The sequence below is a fragment of the Sinocyclocheilus anshuiensis genome, unplaced genomic scaffold, assembly GCF_001515605.1.
Source record: "Sinocyclocheilus anshuiensis isolate Anshui unplaced genomic scaffold, SAMN03320099.WGS_v1.1 scaffold1814, whole genome shotgun sequence".
Classification (NCBI taxonomy): Eukaryota; Metazoa; Chordata; class Actinopteri; order Cypriniformes; family Cyprinidae; genus Sinocyclocheilus; species Sinocyclocheilus anshuiensis.
Genome location: NW_015546028.1, coordinates 46,653 through 56,805, shown reverse-complemented (window position 1 = coordinate 56,805; position 10,153 = coordinate 46,653). Strand labels below are relative to the sequence as shown.

At 35.9% G+C, this 10,153-nt stretch overlaps 1 protein-coding gene across 2 annotated transcripts in view; it reads right to left on the bottom strand.

The window, feature by feature from the left end:
- Window positions 1–7,254, bottom strand: part of l3mbtl4 (L3MBTL histone methyl-lysine binding protein 4) — a 77,335-nt gene extending 70,081 nt beyond the window's left edge. Inside the window, exon 1 of one of the 2 annotated variants that reach the window (XM_016499797.1) lies at window positions 7,185–7,254. The gene's annotated coding sequence lies outside the window, so the exon portion shown is untranslated. The remainder of the gene's footprint in view (window positions 1–7,184) is intronic. The other variant, XM_016499796.1, reaches the window with a different exon arrangement.
- Window positions 7,255–10,153: the final 2,899 nt, after the last annotated feature.

The following is a 10,153-nucleotide window of genomic DNA, read 5'->3' as shown; positions in this document are numbered from 1 at the left end:
ATATATATATATATATAGGCACAGCAGAAGGCAATATTTATCATTTTAATTTGGTAACTTGGTGTACTAAAACTGAAATTGAATGAATTAAAAACTATACATTTTAATATAACTAAATATTTTAAAACAAAAACTACTAAAAATAACGAGAAAAAAAAACAAAGAAAAAAAATTAATAAAATTTGAAGTAAAAAACTGATTAAAAATGTTAATGAAAACTATAAGAGTATCTCAATACTAAAATAACGCTGCCTAATAACAAAAACAACAAATAATAATGATAATAAAACTTCACAAACTATGCAAAACACCAAACATGCACTTCACCTGGGGCCGGTTTCATAAAACAAGTTTACCAAATAAGCCAGGTTTATTTCAGTTAGTCTGACTTATTGTCAGCTGATTTGGTTCAAAATAAGTCAGACTAACTCAAATAAGCCTGGCTTATTTGGTACTAGGCTTGCCGCAATAGATGGTGTTGACGGTGATACCGTTGTTAAGCCGCAGCAACGGTTACGTCACTTGCCCACCGCGGCACCGACCCCCACCGTCGTTTTGATTTTTTATAGAAATAAAAATCATTTAGTTCAGTAAAAGAACAGACACTACAATTAAAAACTGAACGCGGCTGCTCAATGCAGTTGAACGACAGTCGCATCACAGATCAGATTTCATTTCTCCAGTGAGGAGAGTGAGTCGAGCTGACTGACAAGAAGAGTGAGGCGAGACAGACAAGAAGAGTGAGGCGAGACAGACGAGACGAGTGAGGCGAGACAGACAAGAAGAGTGAGGCGAGACAGACGAGACGAGTGAGGCGAGACAGACAAGAAGAGTGAGGCGAGACAGACGAGACGAGTGAGGCGAGACAGACAAGAAGAGTGAGGCGAGACAGACAGGAAGAGTGTTTATATATAGGCTAAAGTGAGTTTGACGTTGTATTTTGTTGTTGCATTCAAGCAATTGACGCAGAACTGCCGCTAATTCAAAAGTGAAAGTAAAATGAGCACGGCGCTTTTAAGCTATTTACAAGCGACAGAAAGCGAGGAAAAGAGGGAAAACTCGTATATTTTTATTTAATGCCATGTCAGCATCTTAGGCTATTTTCATGGCAAAAACAATTAAAAAATACAAATATAACAAATACCGAATTTTTACATTAACATATGATAAAAAATTCTAAAACTTTTTCTGGCAAAATTATACTAAACACTTTAAATGAGTTCACTTCATAAAAGAGTTTTCTACATGCATTAAAAGCGGGACAGTCCAATAAAATATGTTTGGCTTATTTGGTAAACTTGTTTTATGGAACACGCCCCAGATTTTCTCCATGTAACAGCAAGAACAGCAGCTTGTTTACTCTGTCAGAAAGCTGAATGCTGTATGAATGCTGTGAACATTGACTGCTGAGATGAGCAGACGTCTAAACAACAGTGAATAGAGGATTTCAACAACTTCCTGGCACAGAAATCCAAATAAACAAGAGAGAGGAGCAGCATTATCTGCCGTTATGAGCCGAGCGCACGTGAAAATCCAGCAACAAGACGCTTCTGATCTACATAAACAACCATTACATGCCAGTTAACTAAATCAACCCGTTCACACAGACGCTGCGCTTCCTCTGAGCTGCCAATGCTGCTGTTTTAATGCACTTACACTAGCTTTCTATTCCTGTAACTACATGACATCCACTTTAAAAGAATCCCTCTATACAAACTGATGCTTGATGACAGAAGCGAACATGAAGCACTTCATCTGAAACTACTGCATAAAGCATTTATCATCCTTTATTTATTATTATACACTCAACTTTTAGAGCGCATATTAACTGAGCAATTATGCAAAAGTTTTGTACTTTTATGATTTCATTTGTCACACTGTAGAATCTGAAGCTCAAAGGGGTTTAAAATATTAAAAAACGTTGTTACAAAATATAAAAAAACACAATTAAACTTTTACATTCATAAACATTTAACCTTAAATCTTTTTTAAAGCACTGTGTTGACTGTGATGTCAATCAGGGTTATTATAATTAACTAAAATGGAAACTATAACTAAAACCATTAAAAAGTTGTTACTTTAATGTTTATTTTATTTCAATATAAAGTAAGACCTTTTTCATTTAATCTATTCAACATTTCTCATTTTCATTTAGTTTAACTTGATAAAATATCTAAAACTAAAATAAAGTTAATGAAAACTATATAGACATATTTAAAAAAAAACTGAGAAAAATGACAAAAACACAACAACAAAATTACAAAAAAAACTAAAATAAAAAACAGAAAATATAAAAAATGATAAAAAAAATATTAATAAAAACTATAATAGTATCTCAATTATACTAAAATAACATTGTTGTCAACTGCACAAAAGGTCGGTTCTGATTACATAATTCTTATTTAATCATATTATAGCCTATATAATAGTTATACAACAGTAATTATATAATTGTTTATAGTAGGGGTGTGCGATATTGACAAAAAATATCTCCATATTTTCTGGGATTTTATCACTAACAATAATCAGTCGATATTTTGCTGAGTGTGTTATTGTGCTGGTATCTTAAGGACAGCTGACTCCTAAAGTTTTTGATATTCTTCATATTCTGTGTGTTGTCGGTCAGTTCACAGCAGAAATTAATCTTTTCCAATAAGCTTAAATAGATTTTATGGGCATTTTTCCCTTTATAAAGCCATTTTTTCTAAGAGTGTGCATCATCTTTTGAGTGAAATTCTTACTTTTAATCAGTCAATTAGAATAAGAAGACATTTTTGGGCTGTTACCAGGCAAATGAAATCAGTATCAACAAAATTCACTTTTGCAATGCAGAGGAAACTTAAAAAGGTTACGCCTTCTTTCTTTGTGTGAACATTTGGGCGGTGTTATGCAAATCTTCCCACACAGTGACGTAGACATGTGGGGCGTGTTTTAGGGTTGTGACAGTGAGGGAATTTTCTCACCGGTTAATCGACGTGTGACAACACCGGTAATACCGGTATCACCGCGGGGGCGTTCCCTCTTTTCCTCGCTTTCCTTCCTTTTAAATAGCTTGTAAAAGCGGCGTGTGCATTTTACTTTCACTTTCAAATAGCGGCAGTTCAGAGTAAAGCAATTGTTCATTTTTAGTTCGTTTGAATATTCCCTCTTTTCCTTCGGCTTTTAAATAGCTTAAAACCGCTGTGCGCATTTTACTTTCACTTTCGAATTAGCGGCAGTTCTGCGTCAATTGCTTGAATGCAACGTTCAGTTTTTAATTGTAGTGTCTGTTCTTTTACTGAACTAAATGATTTTTATTACTATAAAAAATCAAAACGACGGTGGGGGTCAGTGCCAAATGTCTATCACCGTCTATCGCTGCAAGCCTAGCGTGTTTAAACGAGGCGTTTTAGGAGGGCGTGGACGAGTTTGAACTTTTATAAAGAATATCTCTTTGGGTTTGAGACTTAAGCCTTTGCGATTTTACGGATCTTATCTATGCACAAACAGCTTGTAACACTCCAAAGAGAAAGAAAAACTTGAAATCGAATCATAGGACCTCTTTAACGCAGCTCAGAGGGACAATAATGCATTTAACCTGCAGTTACAAATGCATAAATAATGTTTTGATATTTTAAACATAAAACGTTGAATACTGATATTTGAAATTTAAAAAATGAAAAGATACTGTAAATGTGAAATTAAAAACGCCAGCAGGTGGCAGCAAGTCACTATTAATAAGCGAGTCATTGCGACTGAACCGAATCATTTAAACACTTGATTCTATTTTAAACATAAAACGTTGAATACTGATATTTGAAATTATTTAAAAAATGAAAAGATACTATAAATGTGAAATTAAAACCGCCAGCAGGTGGCAGCAAGTCACTATTAATAAGCAAGTCATTGCGACTGAACTGAATAATTTAAACACTTGATTCATTCAGGAACGAAACACCGTCATGTTGCTCAGAGACGCAAAACAGTGCTGTGACTGTGTTTGGAGTTATTTTTGTTGTCGAAATAGCGCAAAAACAGCCAATATGGTGTCTAAAACGTAAGTCGCTTAATATTAACTTCTTGTTTATTGAACTGTTGAATTAAATTAATATCACATTTGTAATCATGCTGTTTTTTGGAGGCGAAAAACTGGCACTCTTCGTGCGATACTGATTAACTACATGAAAAGATATAACTATATACATTTTCCGCCCCCATATCTTGAATTTTGTGATCATTTTAAATGCATTTGAATAGACTGAATCATGCAGTGAAAGAACACACGCACACTGGTCTAACCTACTAGACTTGTATGCACGCACTCTGTAGGTGTGTTTTGTTTGGTTTTTGCGATATAGCCTACTCGATAACGTCAAATCACACATCGTTAAAACAACAATTACGATATATATTGCAAACCCCTAGTTTATTGTAATGGCAAAATGAATAATTTATCTATTTCTGAATGGAATCCATTCCAGCACAAATTCGTCACTTGTATCATATCAAATGAGTTGACATGAAACATGAAGATGTTTTGATGCCCTACAAACAAACAAAACTACATGATTAACCCATTTAATCCCAGCGCTCACAATAGTGACTGTAAAGATGGTTTTCATTTATAAAGCTCTAATAACATTACTGACTGATGTTTTAGTGCATTTCCTACAAATATGGAACAAATAAAGGGTCTCAATTAAATATGTGCAGTGTCACGTTTAGTGCAAACTGTCACATGATCAAAGCAGTTTACTTCCTGTTTGCACCTTGAGAAAATGATGCTGCATCAAAGCTCCAAAACGAAAGGCTAGTAAAGTATGTCAACAAAAAGATATGACAAAGATTTTTGGTACACATTATCTTTAAGGTGTCTAGTATTAATATATGAATTCACATATATTCAGTTTTGTTGAGTGTGGTCATAGAATGAGTAAACATCTTGATGGTCACAATAGCGGTACCGGTGGGATAATTTAGGTATACAATATAAACCCAATTGCAGTTGTTAGTGAAAATTGCACTAAAATGTTGCAATGACAAAATAGGCCTATTGCACTAAATAAAAAATTAAAATGTTACAAATAAGTTACAATATTGATGTTATAATACTGGTAGCACTAATATAAAATTACATAACAGTAACCCTAGAAACTGTTTAAAACAGCTGGGCTAAGATATATAACAATTTTGATAGAGATGCACCGATCGATCGGCCAGGAATCGGAATCGGCCGATTTTCCTCATGATCGGCCCGGATCGGTGATCGGTCGGTCGGTCTCACTTCTTTCCGATTCCGAGCCGATCCATTTTGTTACCAGCGGCACCGGCAATAACATCAGCCGCGCATTCTCGCTCTCTTCTCTCCGACGACCCCTTCTCTCTCACACACGTCTCATTCGCTCCGGTTAAATAGTGCTTGTATTGCGCATTATTTTAGTCATTCCCACAGGTTTCGTGCTTATACCAAACGCGTGCGCACCACAACTGATCTATATTAGTGGAGCGCACAAGCCGCACTCAGTCTCAAACAGCTTGTGAGCCACAAATACCAAAACGAGTGGCTAAATGCGCTAAAACGTTCAAATACATACAAAATTATGTCAAAAGGCCCGTCTTGGCGAGTATCCAGTTACACAGAGTCAGTTTTGGAACGTTAAATAGTTGAGAAAGAGAACGCATGTTGTGTAACAGTATATTGGGTGCGTGGATAAACTCTTAAAGGGGCAGCAGTCCAATACTTAAATACTTGAGAAAGAGATCGCATGTTGTGTAACAGTATATTGGGTCCGTGGATAAACTCTTACAGGGACTGCAGTCCAATATTCGTGCTGCTGTCTGTCATGTTAATCAAAGAACAAAAGACAAAGAAAATCACTTTCTGCTCTTGACTGAATACGTTTTATAACTTTAATGGTAAGCATTAATCTGTATTTAATTTTAACAATGAAGACTACAGAAATTAAAGTAATCAAATGTAAAATAACAATGGATGTGCTATTTTACATTTGATTACTTTAATTTCTGTAGTATTTCTTTCCTGAATAAAAACCTACTTAACCTGAAAAACTTAATTTCATAGCTCTCTTTATTCTGTTGCATTTATTTGTGCTGTTGTTTGCCATTTTTTTATTTGTTCTTATTTTATTACTGACTTTTTACTTGTGTTTTTTTATGAAAATAAAACTTTGCGTTGAAGAAAAGTAGATTTTTGTTTGTATAAGCGGTCAATTATAGTTCTTAGAAAGAAAATCGGAATCGGCAGATCACACTAACGAAAAATCGGAAATCGGAATCGGCCAAGAAAATTGCAATCGGTGCATCTCTAAATTTTGATGACTGCAGAAATATGTTAATTCAGTACATTATCCCACAGTTTTTCACACACTTTTCCAAAAAAAAAATTCAAAAAGGGTTACTAGTAACGACACATCATTTGGATATTTTCATGTCTGGGAAAATTTGGGATTAAACGGGTTAACTAAATAAAACAACTCACACTACACTTTAGTCAGGATGAACACGTTATCTGATCATAACCCTTTCTGAGGATTTGCTCCTGAAAGCATCAAAAGCATTGATTCAGAAAGCAAAGACTCCAGCAGGAAAACTGAAAACAAAGTAAACACGGCATTTTTCTACAGTAAACCATTTTAATACTGTACACACAGACACAGTGATGTCCATGAAATCTGAAGTAAACGTGAAATTCAACAGGTGCAGCAGCTCCGAATGATTCACACGAGAAGACTGAAGAAGAAAGAGTCTCAGGATCACGAACTCAAAATGCGAAACACACACAACATCCATGACGAGCGCAGGAAAATGGCGACTTCAGCACAAACACACACATGTGATGACAGACGGACAGAAAGACAGAGTGAGAGGAGAAGAACACGACAGCGGCGCGGGAGAAACAATGTAACATTCGCGGCGCGTCAGCGGCTGACGGAGAAACATTGTAACGCGTCACACATCAAACATACACTGTTACACTTCAAACACACACACGAGCTACATCTTCATCTCCACTGGCTTTAAACGGCAGAAACACACACGTTGGCCGAGCAGCGTTAACACACACACACAACTGCGGCTGTAGGGAAATCACACACACATCACACTCATCACGACACAATCTCACACCCGTGGAGCAGATTAAACACAAAAGCGCAGATTCTGCCTCATAGCTGATGATTTCTTACCCGCACTGAGAGCCCGAGAGATCCGCCAGACGCGGTGAGGTGACTGACAGCACTGAGCAGTGCGCATGCGCAGCTCACAAGCCCTCTACTGGAGGAGCGAGATCATGTGACCAGAGCAAACAACAACAACAACAACAACAACTCATCAACAACACGCAGCATCTCTAGAATATTCTCAACTCATCAAATCACGTCACAGTAGCAAATATTTGCCACAAACTACATCTTTTCCCTCAGAAATTATGCAATTTATTAATTATTAACTTATAACAATTATAACAATAATATATAAAAATGTATTATAATACTTATTTATAATTATAATTTTTATAATTATTAATTATATTATTAATAAATAATAATAATTAATGATTATAATAGCAAAATTAAGAAACATTTTCAACAACTGAAGGTACTATAAATGCACAAGTGTGATACATTAACATTAAATATATTATTTTTTATCATAAATGCACATCTGAATTGCATATTTTTGCATATATTTTTATATTATATATTTTTATATATTTTTGCATATATTGCATATTTCACATCTGAATTGCATATTTTTGCTCACCTGAATTGCATTTGCATTCATTTGGATTACACAGTTTTAAAGGGGTTATATGATGCTGCTAAAAACAACATTATGTTGTGTATTTTGTGTAATGAAATGTGTTTATGCGGTTTAAGGTTCAAAAAACACATTATTTTCCACATACTGTACATTATTGTTTCTCCTCTATGACCCGCCTTTCTGAAACGCGTCGATTTTTACAAAGCTCATCGGTCTGAAAAGCGAGGTGTGCTGTGATTGGCCAGCTATCCAATGCGTTGTGATTGGCTGAATACCTCAAGCGTGTGACGGAAATGTTGCGCCCCTCACCACATACTGTGATGCCCTGTCCGGCCGGAGCGACGAGACAAAGACATGAAAACCCATTATAAACGAGGCATTCGTTGCATCCAGTGGGGACATAAACGGATTATAATGACTTATACTGTCTTTTTACACGTTGCGTTGCATCACGCCGCGTAAACAAAAACCCATGTCGGCATTTGTGATCGGAGAAATGACAAACAAGTGCTACTCTACACTGCTCAGTGTCTTCACGACATGCGGCGGCAACAATACTACAGCGAGAATAAAAGTTACGCCTTCTTTCTTTGCGTGAACATTTGGACGGCGTTATGCAAATCTTCCCACATCGTGACGTAGATATGTGGGGGCGTGTTAGAACGAGCCGTAGTTCACTGACAATTAGGCAATATCGCATTCATAATCGCAGATGAATCGCATTCGATTATGAACGCGATATTGCCTAGCTTGTCAGTGAACTCCGGCTCTGTGTAGTAAATGCAGCTCCATCTGAAAGCAGGTGATGGAGATCTACTACTAATCACAGAACCGGCTTTACTGACGAGATGCGCTTGACAATCACGTGATTAATTGCACAGCCCTACTTCAAAAGAGAAAGGAAAAATTGAAATCGCATCATAAACTTAATGTGATTCATATTTGTCAGTCAAACATAAATTAAACAGATCAGTTTCTGCACTCAAACAATCAATTAATTAATTAATTAATTAATTAATTATTAATTAACTATTTGCATCTGTTTGATTTTTATTTAAATACAAATATTTTCAACGCATTTATTCAAATTGCATAAATCCAGCATAAATTGCGACAACAATTAAATTTAAGTAAAAAAAAAATGTAATAGTTAAAATGTATGAGATTGAAACAAACTGGACTTATTGATGATAAATATATAAAGTTGGTTATAATTTTCAATTTTTTATCTTTTTTTTTATTTTTTAAATTTCGATTATTTTTGAGAGTTCTAACTGGATTTGTCACTCCAAAACCTTTAAGAAAAATTTTTTTCTTTTACATAAACATGATTTTTGTTTATTTTTTAGTCCATTTTATTTGTTCCGTTTATGATCTGCCAGAATGAGTGTAGTATTGTAACATAAAATTAAAAATGTAGATTAAAAATTCTATTCTTTTCTATTATTTTTGGAGAGTGTCTCAGAACTGAAGTTCCTGATGTTCTCCAGCAGAGGTCAGTAGAGTCACTGATCTCATCATGATGTGTGTGTGTTATGAACACATTATTGTAAGAGCAGCTCATTCATTTATTTATTGTGTTTGTCTGTTAGAACACATCTGACTTCATTCGATCAGTATCTCAATGCGCAGTAAAGAGTCGTTCTCTCAGTCTCTGGTCATAATGAATCTTATTCAGCTCATGAATCATTCATCTGAATGTAATCTATCATAAATCATGTAGCAGTCTGATATTACAGCTCCGCTCCGCTCCCCAAAACACACATCAGAGTTTAACACAGCAAAATCATTCTGATGATGATAATGATGATGATGATGAACAGCGCAGTGACTGATAACAGATGTTCAATGCAGGACAAAGATTCAAACATGTCAATAATCAGGGTCATGCTGTCAGAGGTCAGAGGTCAGCTCACGCCCGAGACGCTTCAGAGTTAGTGCTGTGCTGGTTAAGTCTCGTCAACCAGGTCAAAGATTTTGTGTGTGTGTGTGTGTGTGTGTGTGTGCATATAATGCTCATAAACATTCCTTCACGGAGGAACGTGCGTCTCGTGCTTCACATTCTCACTGACGGGAACTTCTTTCAGCTGGGACGTACACTAACTCTCTAACTCTCACAGATCACAAACCAGCTCAAACATCTCAGATCTGATCTCAGTGTGTTCACAAACACTCGCTGCATCCAAACACAAACATAAACACCTTGCAATGAAATATAAGAAGCCTGGACACACTGGTCTTTACCCAGCATGCACTGGGCTTGAGGAAGACGTATAAAGGAAAGTACATCAGTAAGATGACTGATGTGTGACTTCGAACGTAAAGAGCCAAAAACAGCTCTAACTGCAACAGATTTACATACGTGTGTGTGTGTGTGTGTGTGTGTGTGTGT